The sequence below is a fragment of the Poeciliopsis prolifica genome, unplaced genomic scaffold, assembly GCF_027474105.1.
Source record: "Poeciliopsis prolifica strain line A6 unplaced genomic scaffold, Auburn_PproV2 SCAFFOLD022, whole genome shotgun sequence".
NCBI classification, from domain to species: domain Eukaryota; kingdom Metazoa; phylum Chordata; class Actinopteri; order Cyprinodontiformes; family Poeciliidae; genus Poeciliopsis; species Poeciliopsis prolifica.
This window is the reverse complement of record NW_026562397.1, coordinates 8,446,077-8,469,356: the sequence shown is the minus strand read 5'-3', so window position 1 is coordinate 8,469,356 and position 23,280 is coordinate 8,446,077. Positions and strand designations below refer to the sequence as shown.

Genomic DNA, 23,280 nt, shown 5'->3' with positions numbered 1-23,280 from the left:
TCAACTTAATTAAATTTATATACATGGTAAATTTAGCAAATCAGTATTAAAAACACTTTATGACCAAAATAAAAAGTCAAAGTAGCGAAACTTTTTTTTTAATTATTCAAGATTTTTTGATTTTTCCACTCAGCAATTGTTGCAAACATACATTCAGATGTGATATTTGGTACCTGAAGCAAACAGAATAAAAAGAAGGACAATTCTCATGTGGACACTCTGCATGTGTCCTATTTATTTGAGACTACACTACACTAGGTGTTATCTGTCGACCACAAAATTACCAGCGGGCTTTAAATCCCTCCCTCACCTAAATGAGTCCTTGTCTTGACCACTGCAATGGTCCACTTGAGAACCCATTAAGCACAATGACTGAATCTTATCTCTAAGGATCCCCTTCTCTGCCCCACTCACTCAAGAACTTCCAACTTGCACCAACCAATCTGCATACAAAGAAACTGCACACACACTCGCCCTAGATTCTGAGACAGACGACACACACCGATAGCGGTTTCATTGGTGTGCCTGCCTGAAAAAGCCCGCTAAAGCCTGGAATGTTTCCCCTGCAATCAGCCCGTCATTCCTGAGACCTCGAGAGAGTTGGTTACTCTGGAGACAGTGGACAGCCAGCATCTCTTGCCCGTCTGCCCCTGCCGAGAGGGAAATCTGAGTGTGTCTTTGATTGGGAGCTGCGAGGAAGAATCTGAGCAAAATAACGTAAAATACAGAAGATCTGGAAGACATGGAAAAATAAAAAAATGTTAGTAAAACGTGGTGATGTAATCCTGTACCTGCTATGTGGATGCATACGGTCAGATCCTCAGCGAGGGGTGCTGAAAACCAGTGATCTCTGAGCAGCTGTTCCTGAGAGTTGAGGCCTGCGGAGGCCACAGACGAGCGCTGGGTCTGTGGGTCGCACAGAGGTGAGCAGCTTGACTGAAATGGTTTCCAGGGTGGCGGGTGACTCAGGCTCGGAGGCTGGTGAATCCTCTGCTGCTGGGAAACAGAAGCTGATGTCACCATGGTGATAAAGTAAATAAATTACAGGCATCGTTACAAAAAGGCAGCTCTTTCTTTGTGTCTCCTAAACTAAGAAGAATCAGCTGATCTGTTGTGTGACATCGGCTCCAGTAACGAGAAAATCTAACAAATCTGATGATGTAATGCCTTACACCAATCACCAGAACGGGGAAGAAAGAACATTTGAGTGACTATGAAGGGGGAATGAAACTTTGGCTACAATACACACAAGCTTATCAAAACTGAACAACAACTGTTTGAACAATTGGAGCTTTGATTTGATGTATAACAATCAGACGGTGTGGTCTCGCATCTAAAGCATTGACCCTTGCCTTCTATCAATGGTGCAGCATAGAGGTGGAAGTGTAATGGTCTATGCATACTTTTGGCTTCTTTGTAGCAATTCAACTTCATCGTAATGCAGCAGCCTGCTTGAATGTTGTATCTGAACATACTTAATCAATTACGACCACAGTCTACCCGTCTTCTCATGACTGCTCCCAATAGGATGGTGCGTCATGGCATAAAGCGCGGGTCTTTAACGGTTTTTAAACATGATGTTTTGAAGGTCACTGAAAACCAATGGCCTCTTCAGTCAACTAATTTCAATGGAAAAGAGCATCTCTGGGAAGGGATGGAGTAAGATATTTTCAGCATAGAAGTTGATGTCAATGTGGACCAAAAGGCGGTATCTAACACTTTTTGAATCTATACCATAAAACATTAAGACGGTTCTTAGCGTAAACAGGGGGTCCAACCTCGTATGAGTAAGGTGTGCCTAATAAAGTGGCCAGTGAGTGTGTTGGTATGTAAAAAATAACAAGCATTCAATTCATGTGACACCTGGCTTGATATTATACTCTGCTTGTCTGTGCCACATGAAATGAAGAACCCCTTGAAGAAAAAGGTCATCGAGTGTCAAACTTTATAATTAGCTCCGGGTTCATGAACGTTTGATACTAATGGCTGCAGACAGGAGGGATGAGCTGAACGCTGACAGCACACACAGCATTTGTATATGTTGAGTTTCTCAAAACAACAACAAAAACAAAACATAAAATATTTCTTTAAATAATTTTTAAAAGGTTGAAAGATGAATTGGGGAAATAATTTATGCATCTGATGATCAAAGACACATCCAAGTTTTTACGGCTTGTACTTCTTACCCTGAGCTCTCTGTGAGAAACTGTGTTGCTGGATCTCAGAAGTTCGTTGACCAATCTGACTTGCGCTCTCTTCTCGTCCATCTGTCCTTTCACTTTCTGAGTCCAGCGTTTCAGGAGCGGGCTGCACTGTAAGAGTTTCCCTTTGTTCTCCTTCCCTTCTTCCCACAGGGATTGCTGTCCTTGGTTCCTCTGTCTCTGATGTTGTCTCTTCTTCATCTTGATTGAGAAACCCCTGTGGCTCCCAGTCCACATCAGGGAGTCTAACAGCATTTCCAGCGTGTCAGTTCGAATCAAAGGCGTGCGTCCCGGCCGGGGGACGCCCCTGCGTCGCTCGCGATGGTGGCGTGAGCTCCCAACCGCTTCGGCCTCTGCGATGGCGATGTAAGAGAAGGTCAGCTCGAAGGAGTGCTGGCGAGGAGTCCCCCAGATGGACGGGGAGGAAGCTTGTCCTTCGTCGTCGTCCGGATCCCCTGTCTCCACTTCCTCATCGTCATCATCGGACCACTCTCTGGCTGTTTGCAGGTCGCACATCTCTGACTCCCTCGTTGCCGCCTGGATACAAATCAAGACAGGCGGTCACTGATTTACAAAGACAAAGATGAAAATGTCTTCAAGTAGTCCTAACACTAAGCAGTTTATTTGATCAGCAAGAGCTGTTTCTGTTTTTTTTCTGACAGATGAAAGGTAGAAATAGAAGAGGTTTTCAGATTAAACTTGTTTTGATGTTGCTATCAAAGTAACTGGTAATTGCGCCATTGTTATTGTGACATGTGAATAAAAACTAGATGAGGTACAGAGGAGAAGTGAGAGCTTTTTACCATCGGTGCATGGAGGTGTTGAATCTGGGGTGGATGCCACAGAGCCATATTCCTCTGGAAGAAAGCAGTTGCATGTTACATCAACAAGCAGCTTCAGTTATTACAGCTAGAAACTAGAGATCAGGCCCAAAATCTGGGAGGAGTGGTGGACTCAGACCTGGACATCCAGAGACATATAAAAACTGTTATAAAGTCAGCTTTCTATCACTTAAAGAACATTTCTAGCAAAATCCTGTTCTCACTAAAAACTAGTTAGATGCCAGCATCATCCCAGTTCTAAAGTCTACACTGACTCCCTGTAGCTCAGACAATAGACTTTAAAATACTCTTGCTAGTTTATAAATCACTGAACAGCTTCGCACCAAAATACATTAAAGATCTAATGTTGTATCAACCTTCCAGGCCTCTGAGGTCTTCTGGTTCCGGTCTGCTCTGCATCACCAGAACCAGAACCAAACATGGAGAAGCAGCATTCAGTTTCACCTGGAACAAACTTGCAGCAAGCTAAAAAACATTCAAAACACTGAGTTCCTTTAAATCCTAAAATAGAGTTGCCTTTGATTCATAACGCTACCACCGTAATCACAACATTTTAAATATATTCGCTTGATTATATCAAGCGAATATATATTAGCACTTAAACTCTGATGTAATCAATTGTCGTTCCGTTTTTTTTTTTCTGTTTGAACTGCCTTGTTACTGAAATGTGCTACACAAATAAACTTGTCTTAAGATGTAGAAAAAAAAGATCTCAAGATAAACTGTTCCATTATATTGCTCAGCACAGATGTACTGCAGATGAGCAGGAACACACAAAGCCCATAAACACTGCAGTACCACACAAGAACTAACTGTAAGAGCTTTATAATTCTTTCCTTGCCTGCATTTCACGTGAAAAGATGCTGCTAAGGCTAACAAATATTAATGCTGATAGAAAATATCAGACTAAGGGAACACAGAGTGTTCATCTGTCCTTAGTGCATACTGTAGGTCATTGAATATTGAGTGGTTCTGGCAGAAGTAAAAGGCTTTCACTGCATTAGATTGCCAGCATGACACCAGTGTATAAATCAAGCAGGCAGCCATTGCACTGAATGCAGCATATTCTGTGCAGCAGCAGTGTGAGGATAGGAAAATACTCGGCTACTGTAACTTAGCTTTGGATCAGATTGGGGGAGACAAAAATTCAAATCACAAGAGAAGCATTCAGGAAGGAATAATTTACGATCGAACATGACTCCATGCACAGGCTTTCTGCACACAACCTGCAAACTGAGACATGAAAAACAATAAGAGTGTGCCTCTACTGCAACGATCCATTTATTGTTTATTCAAGGTAAAAGCAGGAGAGAGCGCGACAGGATGAGCTAACACATGCGATGATGTGAGAAAAAGATGCAGAGGTGGGTTATGCACATCTACGAGATCGCCGCTGTGCAAGCACGCACAGAAACAAACACAGGCAAGACTTACGGCAGTGGGAGAATCCTAAAACCTGGCCCATACTCCATCAAGGCATTGCTGGGCCCATCCAGTCTGGAAGCCCCTCCCTCATCCACTGCCGGCACTCACGTTGTGTGGATTCGCTCTCTTCATCTGTCTCCTGTGAAAGCAGCTTCTTCCCTCCCCTGCCTCTGTTACTCAGCAACCCCGCCCTGCCTCAATCCGCTCCAACATCCTCTCCTCTGCCGCCTCCACTCGTCATCTAATTTTGCATCGTTGTGACTGCAGCCGTAGAACGTACGCTACAGGAAAGGGAGAGGAGCGTGAACGCCTGTTGTCATCTTTTCATTCACAGCCAGTCTATGCCTATCTGCTTCTCGTCACGTGGTCCCAGCTTTAGGAGCAGGAGACAGGGAGGAGACGGGGGAGGGATAAGTCATTAATAATGCAGCACACACGCAGATAATGATGCAGGCTTCATCATAATGCAAAAATAAACCTGCATGGGAAGTTTGCTTCAATGAGTTACGTATTCATCTTAAAAGATTGTCATTTGCAATGATTAAAGAAATTAAAGCACCGCTATGAAAAAGATGTCTAGTATGGGGCAGTGAAGTGCCAGAATAAACCTGATCCTGATAGAAACGTTTAAGAGTTGGGAGGGCAAAAAACGCATAAAAGGAGAAGTGCTCATAATTCTTTTGTTTCTTTTTTTATATTTATGTTATACAAAGAGGAAGGTTTAAACGGTAAAATGGACACAAAGAAGTATTCATAGACAACCACAAATTTAGTATACTTTGTTTATATTTTATGTAGTTTGCATTTAATGTTACATTTTCTTCACAAATAACTATTTGCGGCTATTTTAATTTATATTGATGGTTTGCTGTCATTACCACACACTGCAATCAAGCACCAAACTAGCAAACTTTTTTTCACAGATGTGGAGAGGTCATTTAACATCTGACTGAGATTACAGTAGCAGAGTGCAAATGCGATCACTGTGTGCGTGTTTACTTGAGGCAAACAAACACAAATAAAGTGATGACCTGCAGCCAGAGATCAGGGTAAGTTAATAAAAGGTTAGTTGTATTTATAACTGGATGAGAAGAGTGTCACATGAAGTCTTTAGCAGCACTTAACCAGGTTAGCAGCTGAAAATACACAAAAGAAAACTAAGAAAGGAGATAAGTCAATTAAATCTCACAGAATTGTTTTTTCTTTCTAACTTAAATAAGCTAAATAAATGTACAATACACTCCTCCATAAGGATTTACAAATTATAATGCAAATTTATTCTTGCCACAATATCACAGTTTGTGATACTCATATTATGAAGAACTGTCTGTTAACAGAATTTTAGATTCAGGTGCTTTCGAATATGACAATTTATAGTATTTGACAGTTTAGTTCTAATTATATTTAATCATAGAACCTTCCACATTTCTTGACAGCCCTGATAAAGATATGTAAAAAGTCTGCAGTAGTTACAATGACAATTCAGAAACATCCAACCTGTAATTGAATAAAAGTATATTTATGCGGCACAAAAAACCCCAACTTGTTTTTAAAGAGTTAAAGATTTTTTTAACAAAATTAGTAGGGGCATCACTACTGCTACACATCTACTGTTAACATGGCACAGCAAAGATTTCCTTCACATAAAACCATCCAACCATCCACAAGCTCAATTCATGTGTGCTGTATGTCAATTTCGTCCTTAATAGCATCTTCCTTACCACAGGAGAGGCCAAACAGTTGGTAAAGAACATCAGAGACCAGACCAAATCTGCACAGAGCTGGAATAGACAGCAAGACCATCAGCAACAAGCGGGGGAGAAAGAGACACTGTTATTGAGAGTAATTCAATAAAAATGAAATACAGGATAGTCATCAACTATCCTGTCAACATGTTGCCTCATAGGGTCAAGCTAATCATGAAAAGGGGATTGCAGATCAGCTTACAGTACATGGTGGTAGTTTGTTAATGACCAGATCTGGCTTATCTGCAAACCTTTCTTCGATTCCTAAGATAATCTCTAAATTATTCAGAGAAAGTCTTGAGAAATTGTGGTGGTCAAATATGACCAAAATCAAGATCTTTGGAATCAGCTTGACCCACTGTGTTTAGAGGAAGAGAAATGCTAATTATGACCCAAAGAAAACATTTTCATGGTCTAGCATGGGGGTGGAGATTAGATGCTTTGGGGCAGTTTGTCTGCTTGAGATAAATGATAACTTCACTGCATTACGAAGCCAAAGAACCGGGTCATATCTGACCTTAAAGAATATCCTTAGAACACTAAAGATGGGTTGTGACAATAGCATGACAATGACCTCCACAAACATATCAGTTGAGCAACAAGCAAGTGGCTAAAGAAAGAGCACAAAAAGGTTAAGGAATGGATGCAGCAAATCAAGAGCTCAATTCTGCAGAAGTCTGTCAAGGAAGCTAAAACTTTGAGTTGTGAAGTAGCAGCCAAGAAACCTGGGTCTGGTTTAGAGTCTAAAAAGCAGAGCAGGCTGAAGTCCCTCGGGAGGCATAGCGTCTGTATTTAAACTAAATGGAAGACGTTTGTGTTTCAGATCTTCAACAAATCATTTATATTGTGCACGAGACATCATAAATCAAAACGTATTCATGTTGAACGTGTTATAAATGTATATGCTCTTTTCCTGTGGAGTTCAGATATTATTGTTTACAGAAGAATAAATACTACTGCACCTGCTAAACCATAAAACCTTCATACGTCCAATAATGTCCTAAGCGCCTTCAGACGACTCGTGTTTACAGTAACAGAATGTCCCTAAACAGAGCAGCAAGGTGCTTAGTGAGTAAAATGCAAAGGAAGATGAAACAAATCACTCATGCAATCCCTTTGCTGAGTGATTCCTTTACCAGACTCATTGCGTAAAATGTACTCTTAATAATCCAGGGGGAGTGTGCACACGCAGGTCATCTGTTGTGCCTCACTGGCCAGGTGATTATCCAGAAGATTTCATAGGAAAGAAGGGGAGATGAGTGGGGGGGCAGAGAAGATGGACAACTAAACAGATTAACTGATAGAGGAGTGACAGTCGGAACAAGGTGGAGAGAGGAGTGAGATTAAGACGGACTGTGACCCATACCGAAGGACCTCGGACACTGGAAATGGTACGAGTCAGCTTAAGGATGAGCAACGGGACTCTTGTTTTTTAAATTAAAAACCCTGGTTTTTGTTTGTTTTTTATTTTTTGTATTAAAAGCAATCAGTTTATCTGGTAGGGCTGGCACAGCTTAAGTGTTGCCCTGGACCTGTTGAGGAAAACACACGGCCGGCGGAGGAGCACCAGGAGGAGACGGGCCGCCGGCAGGTCGAGCAGGAAGCTTGAGCAAAGGCTCCGTGGCGTGATGAGGACGGCCAGGCGTGCCAGCAATGTGGAGGTGCCCTCCTTTCTCCGGCAGCTGGTTAAAGAGACAGAAAAATTGGTAACGTTCTTCTTCAAAGGGGGATCCAGAGAAAGGGGCTGTGAGGAGGAGGACAATTTAGAAGACGAAGACGCAGTGCCAAGCCCCTACCTGGACCGCCCCAACTTGGAGAAACATGTTGCAGAAGGGGGCTCTAGTTTGGGGTTGAACTACGCTGTGGCCAGCATGCAGGGCTGGAGGGCTCAAATGGAAGACGCCCACACCTGTATGCCCCAGCTGAAGGGAGACCTGGAGGACTGGGCGTACTTTGCTGTTTTTGATGGACATGCAGGCATCACAGTGGCCCAGTACTGCCAGAAATCTTCTGGATCATATCCTGACAACAGGTACGCAACTAATGTTGATAATACCTTCAATGTGGTTGAAAATTGATGCAAAACGTACAGTTTACTGGGACTGCATGTGTTTATGGACTAGAAACACACAACAAAACAAGTAAACGAGACCTTTGCAAGGGTTTAGAACAGAGTTGAGACATCCTGGAAGAATTTGAAAACATGTTTTGGCAATTCCATGAATTAATAAATGAGCCTCAAGTGCTTCTCCATTAACTCTTTGTTTTATGCCAAACCTACCATTAGATTCACAAAAAAATATTTTAAAACCTAAAAGTGGGTCCCAAGCAGCCAGTTAAAAAGTAGACAGCTAAAATCTAATGGATATTATAAAGTCTTGTTGACCCCCATAATTAAGTAATCATTGTTCCCATATGTGGTCATACATTGATCTGAATGCCCAAGTATTGTTTCAACAGGTGGGGTCAAAGCAAACGAGGACCCTGACCAGGTGAAGGAGGGAATCCGTGAGGGATTCCTGGGCATCGATCGCCACATGCACAAAATGGCTCGCAAGGACAGCTGGGACAGAAGCGGCACTACCGCAGCAGCTGTTATGATTTCTCCACGGTACATTTACTTTATCAACTGCGGGGACTCACGCACCTTCCTCTGCCACAATGGCCAGGTGGTCTTCTACACAGAGGACCACAAGCCGTTTAACCCGAGGGAAAAGGAGAGGATCCAGAACGCCGGCGGCTCGGTTACCCTGCAGAGGATTAATGGCTCACTAGCCGTTTCCAGAGCACTGGGAGACTTTGACTTCAAGGAGGTGGACTGGAGACCACAAACAGAGCAACTGGTGTCACCAGAACCAGAAGTGTACGAACTGTTAAGGACACCCGAAGACGAGTTCCTTGTGCTGGCATGCGACGGCGTGTGGGACGCCATCAGTAATGAGGAACTGTGCGCATTCATACGCAACCGTCTCCAGGTGTGCGATGACTTGAGAGACATCTGTACCCAAGTCATTGACCTCTGCCTCTATAAGGTGAGACGCAAGACCAACGTGAACTACACCATCACCAAGAGGTGTGAATATCAATATTTAATTTGTGATTAAGATGTAGATATAATATTTCAGTAGGAGCTTCTAAAGTAGATAAAAGGAAGAAAAATCAACAAATTTAGGAATCACACCATAAAATAGATCTAGAATAAATATGAATAATTTAGCAAATCCTTCATTTCCTGTTGGCTTCTTGTATCAAATTTTCTGTAACAGATTTAATTATTTCATGTGTCGTGTTATTTTGAATTAATAGGACATATCCAAGAAAAGCTGAAATCAGTATCAGAGAGAATCTCTAAATAAAATGCTTAACAGTTTGATAAATGTAAGTATTTATCTGCCAGTGTTGTGATGTCTTTTGGACATTTGTGGATAGAAGGCAAATGATTTTGACATTTGTTTTTGTACGTTTTATATAAAAGGAAAGCAATATGGTTTACTTTTTGCTACCTAAAAATACATCATTCTAATTTTTTTTTGTCCTGATGTTAATCATAACAACAAAGCAATAAATGGCACAATAGTAAGAAATCAAGATCACAATTCCAATATCTAATCTAACCACACAATAACAAAGTGGATTATTTCACTCATTTGTCCATTCATTCCCTTTTATTAGATTAGAATGAAAGAGAATCATTTAGCAACTCCCAAAACTGATAAAAGACTTTACTGTCCTATATTGTTGTCAGTCCAATACCATAATACAGATCATTTTAAAAGGCAAGTCTAGAATCAAGTGTGTCTTTCAGTATTTTTCTCGGAAGTGAACTTGCAGCAACTCACCAAAACGTTTACAGACTCCACTAGAACTCAACCAGTGGTTGTTTATAGTCTCACTAAATGCTACAGCAGGCAGCTTTACGAATCAGTGGCCTCACACTGAAAAAAGGTGAGCTAAGCAGGCTCTCAGTGACGCACCTAATTGTTACATAAGTGGATTCTACTCCTGGTTGACCGAAAATACCGATGAGCGCTTTGCCTGGCCTATATATAGATGCACTAAGAGATCCTTAAACATTAGGTTGGAGCAAGAAAAGCTGCACATGGTTGGGATTAACACTGAATGTGAGCGTGTTGACGAGAGCTCAGCAGAACGATGGAAGACACACCCCCTCTGAGTTTTAATCCTTCCCTCTGTGTTGCTATTTATTTCACCTGAAAAGGCTTTAGTGCATGTATAACACTTCCTGTTCCAGTTTCACCTTTATTTTTGTCCAATTTCCTCTCAGGGACTAATGTTTTTGCTGAAAGGAAGCTAATTTAATTCTACATCCTCTTGGTGTATTAATAATTTTGCACTCACCTGTATTAATAAGCCTTTGCTTCCCTCTGCAGGGCAGCCTGGATAACATCAGCATCATCATCGTGTGCTTCCCCGGCGCCCCCAAGGTGTCGCAGGAGGCACTGCAGCGCGAGGCAGACCTGGAGCAGCACATTGACATGAAAGTGGAAGGTGATTGGATGGCTTTGCAGAAGTTTTCACTAACTTTTATCAGACTGCTTTCCTCTTCCATGCATTTTTCATCTCAAATTGTTGCCTCTGCAGAAATCATTCAGATGATGCGATCCAAAGATGAAGACCCTGACCTTCTGTATGTGATCAAATTCCTGGCTGCAGAGGAGATACCGGGGCTCCCACCAGGGGGAGGCATCACCAGCAAGTGCGTTAAATAACATTGTGATTAATAATCCATAACACCGGCAGCTTTAATAAATCAAAGCAGAGATGTGTGAACTGAACCATTTCTACGTCTGTGTTTGCAGGAGAGACTGCATCATAGGAGCTTATCAGAAACACATCATGAATCTCAGGACGCAGGAACCTATGGTGAGCCATTCATGCATATCATTCAGTCATTATTGCTAGTTGGAACACAATTACTGCTTTTCAATATGTTCATGTTTTTGTCCAGTCAAAAATGACAAATATTGAGTAGCAAAACAAATTCCAAAATTTTAAAGTGAGAATTTTTGCCCTTGACAAGAATTAGAGGAATAATTCAAATCAACTAATGGTATTGGAAATGTTGGGAATAACTTACAATTTAGAAATGATTGATAATGTTTAGACGTTCCAACTGGACTAACTCACTGAATTGTAACTTTACAGGACATTGGGGGATCAGAGGAGGACTCAAGCTAACGACATAACCACAGAGTCAACACGGCTTCACGTTTTACATTTTAGTTGAGCATTTAACCAAGAGGACAATGCTTCCTGTGATGTATATCCTGAATTTGTCCTTCATGTTTTATTTTCTGGTCAATTAAAAGAATATATGGATCATACACTCAGTGTGTTGATTTTTGACAGTTTGTTTTGGTGACAAAGATTTTCTAATTTTATGCTAACACTCAACTTAGTAGTAGGGCGGCAATCAAAACTATGCGCACCTCAAAATCACAGGGATTTAGAGAGACTTAGACTTAGACTTCGGGAAGACTCCCTCAGGAAATTATAGAGATGTAACCTGTGATTCAGTACAGAATACCTCGAGTTCATACTGTCATCAATTATAATCTGGTTAACTACAAATAAACGTCAGCTGCCCTAGAACAATTTTCTACACTGTTGCTCATTGATTTTTTTTGGGCCATTATTTATACGGTATGGTTGGCACCAAACAGAACATTACGAAACATTGAATATAAGTAACTGACAGCAACATAATTGTTAAAGACTTGCTGCCTTATACAGTGTTAAAGCCCAACTGTTCAATATGATTCTCCATTTTATATAATGTTCTTTGATGTTAGTTGTTTTTACTGTATTTGGAAAGTAATCTTGAGTGTTATGAGCTACAATATTACAATTTGAAATAAGGCAATAACATTGCAAAATGTGGAAAAGGTGAAGCATTCGGAATACTTTCCAAATGCACTGTATATGTATTCCTTCCCATTGCTCCACACTTCACAGCGATAAGGCATAGAAACTCTTCATATGAGGAGAGAAATGACAAATGATGGGACCCTGCTGATTTTCAAACCACACAGAAAAAAAACAGACTGCAAAACAGATATTCATTTTCTGTTTCTGTTACGTTACTCTTTTGATCTCTGGAAACAAATAGTTTTCTTGAAGTCTTGAGAAACAGGTAAATAAATAAGGAGAAAATGTTGAAGACACATTAACCATGACTGAAGACAGTGAGAGGTGGAGACACAAGGGGAGGAAGAGAGCGGGTTCTTTCCAGGAATTAGCCTTTCTGTAGCAGGTCACAAACTTGTGCAATGAACTTTTTGTTTTTGTGTAAACAAGTCCGTAACAGACAGCAACTTTCAGCAGAACAAGTGCTACCATAACTTATGCTGTATTGAAGTATGCTGCTTCTTTATTCCCTTCAGTGATGTTTGTCAAATCTGAACTGTGAATAATTTAGTTAGGCTCACATTTTTATCAGCTTATAGTGTCGGTGATCTTTTTTTTCCCCAATCTATGACCAATGTCCAGGTACATCCCGGACAGGTCACCAGTCACAAGGCAGAACATTGTCACAGGATAAACAACCATCCACCAACACACTTATACTTAAGTGTTGGACTTGTCTTTGACTAACATTTAAATTGGTTTCATGTTCTGAAACACATAAGTGTAAGATTAAGATGCAAAGAAAATAGGAAATCAGGAAGGACCAAACACTTTTTCATACCACTGTATCATTAGTTTTTGGGTTTTTTTTTATAAATAACCCTATTCAGATGACAAAACCCACAATAAAAGCAAACTTGTGCAGCCAAGCCTTGCTTTAAAAATCCCTGAAAGTAAAGGTGTATAATCATCCCTCCTTGCAAAAGAACTTCTCAATCATTAAAAGTCCAAAACCAATCATTGCCCATGGTGAGGCCAACTACTCAACATTAACTATAAACTGCCTGGACTACAGTGTGAAAGCTGGAAGCCAGCTGGTGGAAAAAAGTTATTTTAAAAATCAGCTTTTTTCCTAATTTTACCTCTAGAAAACCTAAGATGGTCTTCAAGGAGCTGTCGTTTTCAGCAGTCATGGGTTTTCAGAATGTGTTGTAGTGATGGGGGACAATTCACACCTCTATTAATTAACTAAGCAGAGTTTGTATTTCACAGTCTGTCCTCTTGCCATATAAAATCCTGACAAGTCAGATCATAAAATAATTAGACTGATATTTTGCTACACCAGAAACACTGGTGGACAACAGAAAGCAGGAAGGTAAGGGAAAACACTGGATCTTTTTGGAGGAAAAAAAGTGAGTATTGGTTGAGTTTCCGACATAAGACAATATAGACCTCTTTGATGTTGCAGCTCATCAAAAAACTGTTATTTCCAAGTCTTCCAAACATTAGAGATCAAATTTTCCTTCTGCTGAACTGAGACACTGTTTTTAAAGACTAAGACTGTATAAGTCCAGCTAACGCTGTCAGGAAATGCCTGCAGATTTCCTGTGTATGTGTATTTTCTTATTAAGAAAGATCCTATTTTGTAGTATTTTCTGATTTATACCATTTGTATTGATACTGGCAAATATTTCTAAACTACCGGTGAGGTTTTCCAGTAAAGTTGGTAATTTAGCAGAAATGAAGTTCAAAGGAAGAGAGATTGTTAATGAATAATTTCCAGAATACATTCTTGTCAAATAACCAAAGATAACTTACTAGTGTCTGTTTTAAAAACTAAGTTTTTAAAACATTGTGTTCAGGCTGAAGTAAAAATGATTAATCCTATGCAACGCTGAACAGAAAGGTGGAAAATGAATGGAAAACATACACAGATGAAAAGCGTACATTTTAACAAACACAGTACCGTCCTGGGGAGGTGAAACGTTTAGAAACTTTCTAAGACAGGAATGTCGGCATGCAGAGCAATGAGGCGGGAAAGCTGAAGCTCTTAATATTACAGTTATATACGTGTTGGAGCAACAGTCAGACCACAATCACAGGTACATCTAAAAAAAACTAGAATAATGTGCAAAAGAACAATATCACCAGTGGCTGCAGTGTAGACAGCTCTAAAGTAAGCAGTCTTGCCTATAACTGTTTTTAAATCCATGCTATTCAACCTTTCTTTACTTTCTATATTTATAGCCTTTTGTTATATTTTATTTATACTTTAATTAATAGCTCTTTTAGCAAGCTTATATACTATTTATACAATAGCATAGTTTTTTTTAATATGGAGATTTTTCTTTTAATCAAACATACATTAATTGCATAATTTTTATTGTCTATATTTAAGTATTTGATATGAAGTTTGATTGATTTTTGTACTTGAAATTCCTCTTGAGCCTAAAAGAGGAACACCTGACCTAAAGAGGTGACACACGCAGGCTCTGTTGTTGTCTAGAAAACATAAACATTGGAGGAAACCTCCGTGGAAAACGTTCAGTGTTGCCATAATAGTCTGAGTCACGTGACCCTCAACGAGCCAAAAATAAGTAAATAAACTGATTGAATCACCTGCGCAAAAGGCAGGAGCAGATCAAAGAAGCGTCGTCGGGTCAATGTGACCAGAGTACAGGCACGTTCAGTGATTTTTCAATCACATTCAGTGATTTTTCTTTTCCTCTTTTTTTTTGTCCTGTATTTTTACTAACCTGCAGGGGTCCACATGCCTCTGAACGCGGGAGCAGAAGCTTGTCACGCCGGGTCGCCGGGTGGCGAGGGAGCCTCGGAGGCGGCTCCCCTGCTCCGCCTGGAGCCGGTGGGTCAGCGGCAGCCAATGAACAGGCAGCAGCTGGAGGCCGCCGGGGGTCCCGGATGGAGGGCGGCGCGCTGTTCCCTGGTGGTGCTGTTCTGGCTGGCGTGGGTGACCATGCTCGTTGTATCCGTCGCCATCGTTGTCATAAGCCCGAAACCGGTTCCGACGACGCTGAAATGGTGGCAGAGGAGCCTGTTCTACCAGGTCCAGCCCGAGCTGAGCCCGCACGTGCGGGACGAGAGGTCAGGGGGCATCGACGGTAAGAACAAGAGGACGTGTGCAATTTTGAAACATGTTAAATTGGTAAATTATGCAAAAAAAAAAAAAAAAAAAAAAAAGAGTAGAAAAAAAAGTTACGCTTTTTTATTCTAATTTACTGGATAGCAAAAAAATTATTATTACTATTATTCTTATTCTTATTATTGTTAGTATTCTTATTATTATTATTTGTTTGTACTGTTTTATGTTGCATCATTTTCATACAAATTTTTTATCAAAAAATAAAAATACTACTTCTGGAACAATATCAAACCTTGAGATGTTTGGGGGGAAAACAAAAGCCTCATTCACTCTTGAGCATGGTTGTGGAGACTTAGCTGTTTTTCTCTCGGCACAAATTCTGTGGCCGGTTTCGCTCCATTTAGACAGTTTTGAGTCTGTCACTGACTGCATGGTCCCCTTATACATTTGAGTTTGCTTTTATTTCTCTTTCAACAATATTGAGCTCAAAATTTGCATCAGTGAATAAAAATCAGCCAATAGGACCCCTATCCTGTAATCATCTAGTTTGATACTTGATTCTATTAAATAAATGCAGACATTTTCTAACCACAGAGTGGAACATTCATCAAAGAATATTTGCTGAAAGTCACATGGCAGTCTTTTCTTTCTCTTTTTTAAATGCATGATGGGTTTTTGTGAGTAATTTTCTGTTTCGGGTCACAACTTTTCACAGATTTCCATCTAAATTCAGGGCAATTAGCTGATCCATAGTGTGGGATTTCAATTGGCTGCATGGATTTCTAACTTGAATGAAAATCTTTGTCATTTTTAGGTTACTTTACTGCCTTTTAAAATGATATCTACCTACAAATGCTACATACCTACTGTGATTTATTCCCTTCCAGTTCATTGTTGGGAAATGCCATGCAATCATGTTCAGTCTTAATGCAGGCAAATTTCTATTGATCTAATATTTGATACAAGTCAATTATTTTATTTGAAGCACTTGTGCCACCATCTAGTGGTCACAGAGTGAATGACATGTTGAAATTTTGCACCAACTTGTTTTTGAGACATAATAACAAACCAACAGAGGGTGGATTATACATAAACTTTTTGATCAATTTCAAGATTCTGCTTAGCATTAGCAGAGTCGATAATCTACATAACTGAGAAAATTGCTATCATGCCCAAGGGACCTAACATCAATTGCATCCTACCTACATTTTGTAATCTACTGTAAGTTCAATGTTACAATTAGCAAGCTCTGTCTAATTTGGCATTGACAGCTAAACCCAGCATAATTATGTTTTATGTAATTGTAGAAAACAATCCAAGTAAATTCCAGCAGCTGTGCTGTCAGATTGGATAACAAAGAAAATCTAAAACAAACTGGCTAAAAAAAGAACTGTTCAGTAAAGAATTGCATCCTAACTTAGTGAAATGTTAGTTGGTCCATGTGAGAACTGTGCAGAACGTCAGTGCAGACATCTTACAGAAGCATCGTTGTTTACAAAAGTGGGTCAAAGTTCCTTCAGTGACACGATACAGGGCGATAAAGTCTAGACACAGAATATGATTGCTTCAAGATACTGCTAAATGTGCTACTTCAGCATTTTAGCTTTGGTTTGATGCAGAACATTTAAAATATTAAATGTCACAGACGGTGTCCCTCTTTGCAGGGCCCGAGGTGACTGTATTGTGACGTGACGGAAAAGAAGACGTTTTTGTTTTGGCTGAGGCTTTTTATCTACCAACAATTCACAAACACTGCTAATGCTGGCCCATCATTCAGATTGTAAGGCTGTATTTAGACAGAAAAGTTGTGTTTAAATAAATGAATTACCCTTCGGTTAAACTTCAGTGACTATCTATTTTCTCTGCAGCGGTGTGCGAGCACCTTCCCTATCTCAAGTCTTTGGGGTTGGAGCTCTGATCCTACAGGGTGCGTTTCATAAAAAGGCAACTCCAGCTACCCAGTGAGGTCGCTGAGGCCCTGGAAACAACGGCTCAGATCCAACATCTGCTTGCAGAGAGCAACAAAGCAGGTAAGTAAAAGGATTTGTAGTTCCATTTTTATTTGAGTTTTCCTGCATACACACCAACAACATGTTTGGAAATTTGGTCTTTCAGGTCTAAAGGTGATGTTGAGCGTATGTGAAGTGAATCTGCAGGATCAGGAGGAGACGCCCGGAAAAAACCGTCGAACCCTTCAGCTACTGTACCAGTGAAAACGATGCAGTACAAACAGCTCGTCACACCAATGTGCTTATTAACAGGCATTTTCTTTTCCCCAGGATGCATTAAGGTTCTGGTTGGAGCAAGGTGTGGCCGGATTTGTCATCTGTGACTCCGATGCAGCATATTCGGTGGAGGTAGATACGCTACTGATGTCTTTAATCTTGGTGCGAGCGCTATTCTCATGAATTTACGTTTTTTGTATTGAACGTATCAGACTCTGCTGGAGTGGAGGAGAGTCTTTGAGGAATTTAGCACTCAGCAGGAGGAAAGGTGCAACTTGCTATCCAAGTTCTTTTTTTTTTTTTTTTTTGCATTGCAAGATGTGCAAATAAATATGCAAGTCCATATTTTACTGCAGGATTCTGTTGGTAGAACAGACGTCGGATGTTCTGCGCCCAATGCCTCGACTCAGAACCTTACGTTGGTAAATGTGGTCATGAGGTCCATCTTGCCAAAGTCGGAGCAGCCTCTCTCTGCTGAGGAAGTAGCTGAGGCTGTGGAGACGCGGCTGCAGACACGACAGGAAGACGGATGGACCAGCTGGACAGTAAGATATTTTTATGCAAGCTTATTAAGTCTAACTAGACTTGTCAGTGGTTTCCAACTGCAGGTCATGAAAACTACTGTGTAGTGACTTTTAGGTTATTCCCCTCCACAATACCTGGATGAAATGAACAACTTCCTACCGGAACCCTGGAGAATTACAAGGATGAGTCGAAAAGTTGTCGAACAATCTCTTTCAAGGTCTAGTATTAATCCCCCGCTTTAGGAATGTGAGTGTGTTTTAAATAACTGAAGTGTACAGTAGGGATTTTATAAAACTTTTAAAATCTACTTGGATGTGTGATTCTTTTTTTGTGGCATGTTCACTCTATAGGAAACCAGTGAAAGGATTTTAGAACAGGACAACAGGCACTGATTTGTTCTTAAATTGCTTTATGGTCGTCTGATGACATTGTAACATAGAGCTGTGCATCATCTGCATATTTATGGTAACTGATCTCATCTGTTTATGGTCTTATTATGTAGATACTAAATAAGGAGCCCCTGAAGGTGTTTGGCCTTTTTTAAGGCAAGAGCTGAAATGTTCAAACAGTTCAACATAGAAATAGAAAACTGCTGTATTTAAGGACGCTGGAAGATTTGAGTTATTTACTTGCAACTTTGGTATTTCCTTTCATTTCAAGCCTAAATGCTGGGACTATGTTATAATTTTATTCAGGTCCTGCAAAAAATGCAAACCCCTCAAAAATGCAAACTGAAATCTGAAAGAAATTTAGTTGCCATATGTTTTTATTACATTTCTACAAAGACTGGTTCTAAAACTACTTGTCATATATTTTATATATTTTTCTTGTCATTAGGTTTCTTTTTATTTTACCAGTATCAGAATTCAGTGGCAATAAATGCATTCATCCTCTTTGCAAAAGTTTTTCTTCTTTTTAAAACTTGAAAACAGAAATAAAATTGTGCCTTTAGAAAATAATATTTCTTATAGTAGATATTAAAAAAAAAAACTTTTTCTTTTTGTTTAGAAGGGGATCGAACATATTCATCTTTACATGGCAGAATTGTCTCTTGAACTCGTAAAGATTGCAGACCCTGACATATGAGATGAACAAAAACACAACCCTTAAATCTGGTTGTAAATTATGTTTGGAAAAGTTAAGATTCCTCCCAACTCGTTTGGATTGTGGTGTTTGCATTCCAGTAACATTTTGTAACATCTGCAGGTTGGAGGTGAGGTGCCTGTTGAGCTGAGGAGGTTATTCCTGGTGCTGATGATGACTCTGCCAGGATCACCTGCTTTCAGATGCAGGGAAGCGATCGACCACACATGGGTAAAACCTTAGCAGTCCAGATGTTATGGGATTTAAAACCCAAGAGGCTCGTGTAAAGAAATGAACCGCTATTTCCCCCACAGAGTAATGAGATAAATGTGTGACCAGATTTCTTAAGGATTATTCTCACTGTTTGTTGCCAGCTGTATATTAAAAATGCATTTTATTCCCGTTCCCTGCACCTTTCAGGACAAAGAGTCAAAGCACTTGGAAGTTGCTCTCTTCTCCACTCTCAGCCGCTCCAAATCCAGAGAAGAAGCTCTCCTCTACGGCAGCTTGATGCTCCTCCCCTTCAACGTCACCCACAACTTTTCCTCACATTCGTTTTCCAACTCCTCCGTTTCTCCTCGTCCCGTCCTGGCCTTCCTGCGCTCTTGGGGTTGCGTGCAGTTCCTCATTCTGCTCAACATGCGGCCCGAGCCACTCTCCCTCGATCCGGCCTGGGCTCCTGGCCTGCCTGAAAAGGGCGTGTTTGTGGCCAGCACGGGAATGAACCACGTGGGTTCGACGTATCTGCACTCTCTTCAGCTGCAGCCTTACGAAGCCGTGGTCATCAAGCTGTTTAACCCAGGAGGCTACTCGTAGAGATTTAGCTGTGTTGATTTAATTACCAGGATATGTTGTCATAGTAGCAGGATTTTAAACATCTGGCTCATGTGCTGTGAATACCCGAGTCAAGCTTTCTGTGCTTCTCCAAGTTTAATCTGTTGGATGATGATTTAGTCATAAAAACATTTCTGCAGAGTTAAACAGATAGTTACAGGTATAGTGCACAGTTTGCATTAAGGTAGACCAAAATAACATTTTAGAAATAAAATGAATTTCTCTTGGTTATTTCACTCAGATGGTTTACATACAAATCAAGAGCCACATCCTCCTTATGTAGCTAAAGTATTTTTGCTTCAACCCTTCATGTGATGCTTGTTCGCCAAATAAACTTGTGGTAATTTGCCAACTTTTTTGTTTGTTTTTCTAACAGTTTTGTCTCTATAAAGCAACATGCAGGACCTTGGAAAAATATTCACACCCCTTTAATTTAGTTTGAGATTCAGCCATAAACTTGGTTGAACTTTGTGAGCTGAAAGGAAAAAAAAATCGAAACTTTTATTTTTTACTTTACAAAAATCTGAAAATTGTTGTTCTGTTTCAGCCCTGCTGAAGAATGGTGCTGCCATCACCATGTCACCCTGGGAATATGTTCCCAGGCATTTCAAAATCTGGATTTTGAAATATTCTACAGGTTTTTTTGCAGTCATTTTATAATATGTGATATTTAGTCTTTTACATACAGATTGAACAAAATGCAGTGCAGTTGTGGTTATGATGTAGAAAGTACAATAAGTTTGGACACATTTTGCAGTGGACAGTGTTATAGATGGACCTCTATAACACTGTTATAGAAAATATTTCATTTACATTCAGGCAAATTTGACTGAAAATCTTTGCAAAATTTTGTTTTTTTTTTGTAAAAAATTTGCCTTAAAATATGGACCCACGTGTTTGTTTCCCCCCAAGCTGACATAAATGATCAACACGTTAATCACTAACTTATCCTTATTGATATCACTGGTTTGTTGTTAGTTTTTGGTTACCACGAGGTGGTGCTACAGTCTCACTCACAGCTCCACGGGCTGCATTATAACTCAATACATTTAAATGAGATGCTATCAGCTTTTTTTCTTTTCAGCTCTGTTGCACCTCGATGGAGTTTTGGAGAAGTTGGCATCAGTCCACAAATGAAGCGTTGGCAGTTTTGCTTTCTAAGAAATCCTGAGACGTCACTGTCAAATAAGGGTGAAGGTGCATATTGCTTTACAGCGCTTATAAATCTGCAAGCGTAAAAATGCTTCTGGCAACACTGCGACATTCCCAGTATTCTCAAAAACAAACTCAGCATCACGTTCTAAATTTAAATGATTCCTGCTGAAAATGCCAGTGACTCTAATCTGTATGTTAGACCTCTTGCCAAAGAAGACCTCGCTCATTTTTATTTATGGTGGAAATATGTTTATTGCATTACTCCATTTTTACTGCTCAAACGACTACTTCACAAAGAAAGTGTGCAGGAAGAACATGTACAAATTGCACTGGTCATGCATATAAGCAAAAGGTGACTGTATACAGTAAAATGTAAAAAATAATAATAACCACTTCACCATGCCTGTTGCATTCCATGCGAAATGGTCTTATAACAAAGAGCACAGTGACTGACCTTAAATAGAAATAGTCATAATAATCCACTCACAGTTTACTCTCTCAGTGCACGTTGAAGCAGCAGACGTTCCCAAAACCGGAAAGCTTTAAACACAAATCACTCTCGGTAGCTTTGAAATCGGCAACAGAGAGATGAAGAAGTGAAATCATGTGCATTTAATACAACTATATGGGCTAAACTACAGTGACAAACTGTCGTCTTGGAGCATCTTTCTACTTTACTGTGGGTCTAAAAAAAATACTTGAATGTTGTTAAAGCAAAGGACTGTAGATGACATTAAAGGAATAATACAATGTTTGTTTGGTTTGGTTTTAATCATAGATTCAGTAAAGTTGAAAATTAAACTCACAAGCATAATTTATTTAGTATACCTGCTCAAGAAACTCGACTGTGGATCTGTGCAACCACACACACACATAAGGGCAATTTAGTACATTCATTTAGCTTAAGGTCCGACCAAACCGTCAAGTGAACATGCAAACTCTCCACATAGTTAAATCCAGGACCTTCAGGCAACAGATTGAAACATAAAACTTTTCTTTCTACAATCATTTGCTGCAGGTGGAACAGTGTTTACTGAAATACCAACAATTTTTTTTTTTTTTTTCTTTAATGTAGGAACCAATACTTTTAAGTATTGCATTCAGGACTTTGTCATTCCATCAGTCAAAATCCAGTCTAAAATTAGGCATAAGACATTTACAAGAGAAATTCTACAAGCTTGCAGACATATCTTTAAGAGGATGTGGACATGTGACTAATTTAGCCCCAAGAGTTTTTTTTTACTTTACTGTAGGAACTGAAAAATCCAAAAGACTAGATGAAGTGAGGCAAACGTGTACAGATCGACACTTTTGCTGCCAGGGCGTCAACTTGTCATCAACACCTGCTGATACAAATAGTTAAAACAGGAAGTGAAAATACGAAACCTGACTAAAACCAGCACAGGATTGGTACCGGTGTCTAAGAGGGAGGACGATACATGTAGAGTGTACTCTATTGTTTTAGTAATGTTTTAGTCAGAGCTTGATTTACTGACATGTTTGATAAATGTTTGCTTAGCATGTTATTGAACTTGAACATGATCATATTTGGTTAACTTATATGCCATGAATATGGCTGTGCATAACTGGACCGGCTTGATTTCCTGAACATTTCACAGCAAATTAGAATGGAAGAGCATCTTCCGACGTTCTGACACAAAGTTGAATAATTTACAGAAATTATAATGGGGAAAAAAAAACATTAATAACTATTTTAGCCATTGTTAGTCATTTAAAAACAATTGAAGTTTTGAAACGGTGAAGATTTCTTTCACAAGCACAAATAATGACACTGAAGGAAGTCCAACGAACACACCTTTTGAGATGAACACATCGATGATTACACAGGATTTTTAAGATGCATTTCATGGAACACAGACATTCAATAAACATTTAGATCAGCAGCAACTCATGATCAAAACGTGGAAGAAGGAAATCTACTGATCACATATCTGCAAAGAGCACAAGTCCCACCTGAACCTGCAGAAAAATAAGATTAACACTTGACTCCATATTGTTACCACAGCTTATATTAATGTCAATGTTGAACAAGAAGCACATATGAATTAAAGTAGTTTTGCTCTAAACTGCCCGTTGTGATTCCTTTAGACAGAAACAAACTGAACATGGCTGCTCTCCATTATAACTATTTAACGTAATTTGAAGCTATCTCAATGGCTGGATTCATTTCATGTATATTTCTGGATACGAGTCGATGTGGTCAGGTAATCGAAGCCAAACTGAATTGAGCAGAATTTGAGGCGAGCAAAAGCAACT

At 39.8% G+C, this 23,280-nt stretch overlaps 3 pseudogenes; 2 read left to right on the top strand and 1 right to left on the bottom strand.

The window, feature by feature from the left end:
* Positions 1-569: 569 nt before the first annotated feature.
* Positions 570-4,535, bottom strand: LOC129369734 (uncharacterized; annotated as a pseudogene).
* A 3,018-nt stretch (positions 4,536-7,553) lies between these two features.
* Positions 7,554-11,437, top strand: LOC129369865 (protein phosphatase 1B-like; annotated as a pseudogene).
* A 3,299-nt stretch (positions 11,438-14,736) lies between these two features.
* LOC129369913 (4F2 cell-surface antigen heavy chain-like) lies at positions 14,737-20,144 on the top strand (annotated as a pseudogene).
* The last annotated feature ends 3,136 nt before the right edge of the window (positions 20,145-23,280 follow it).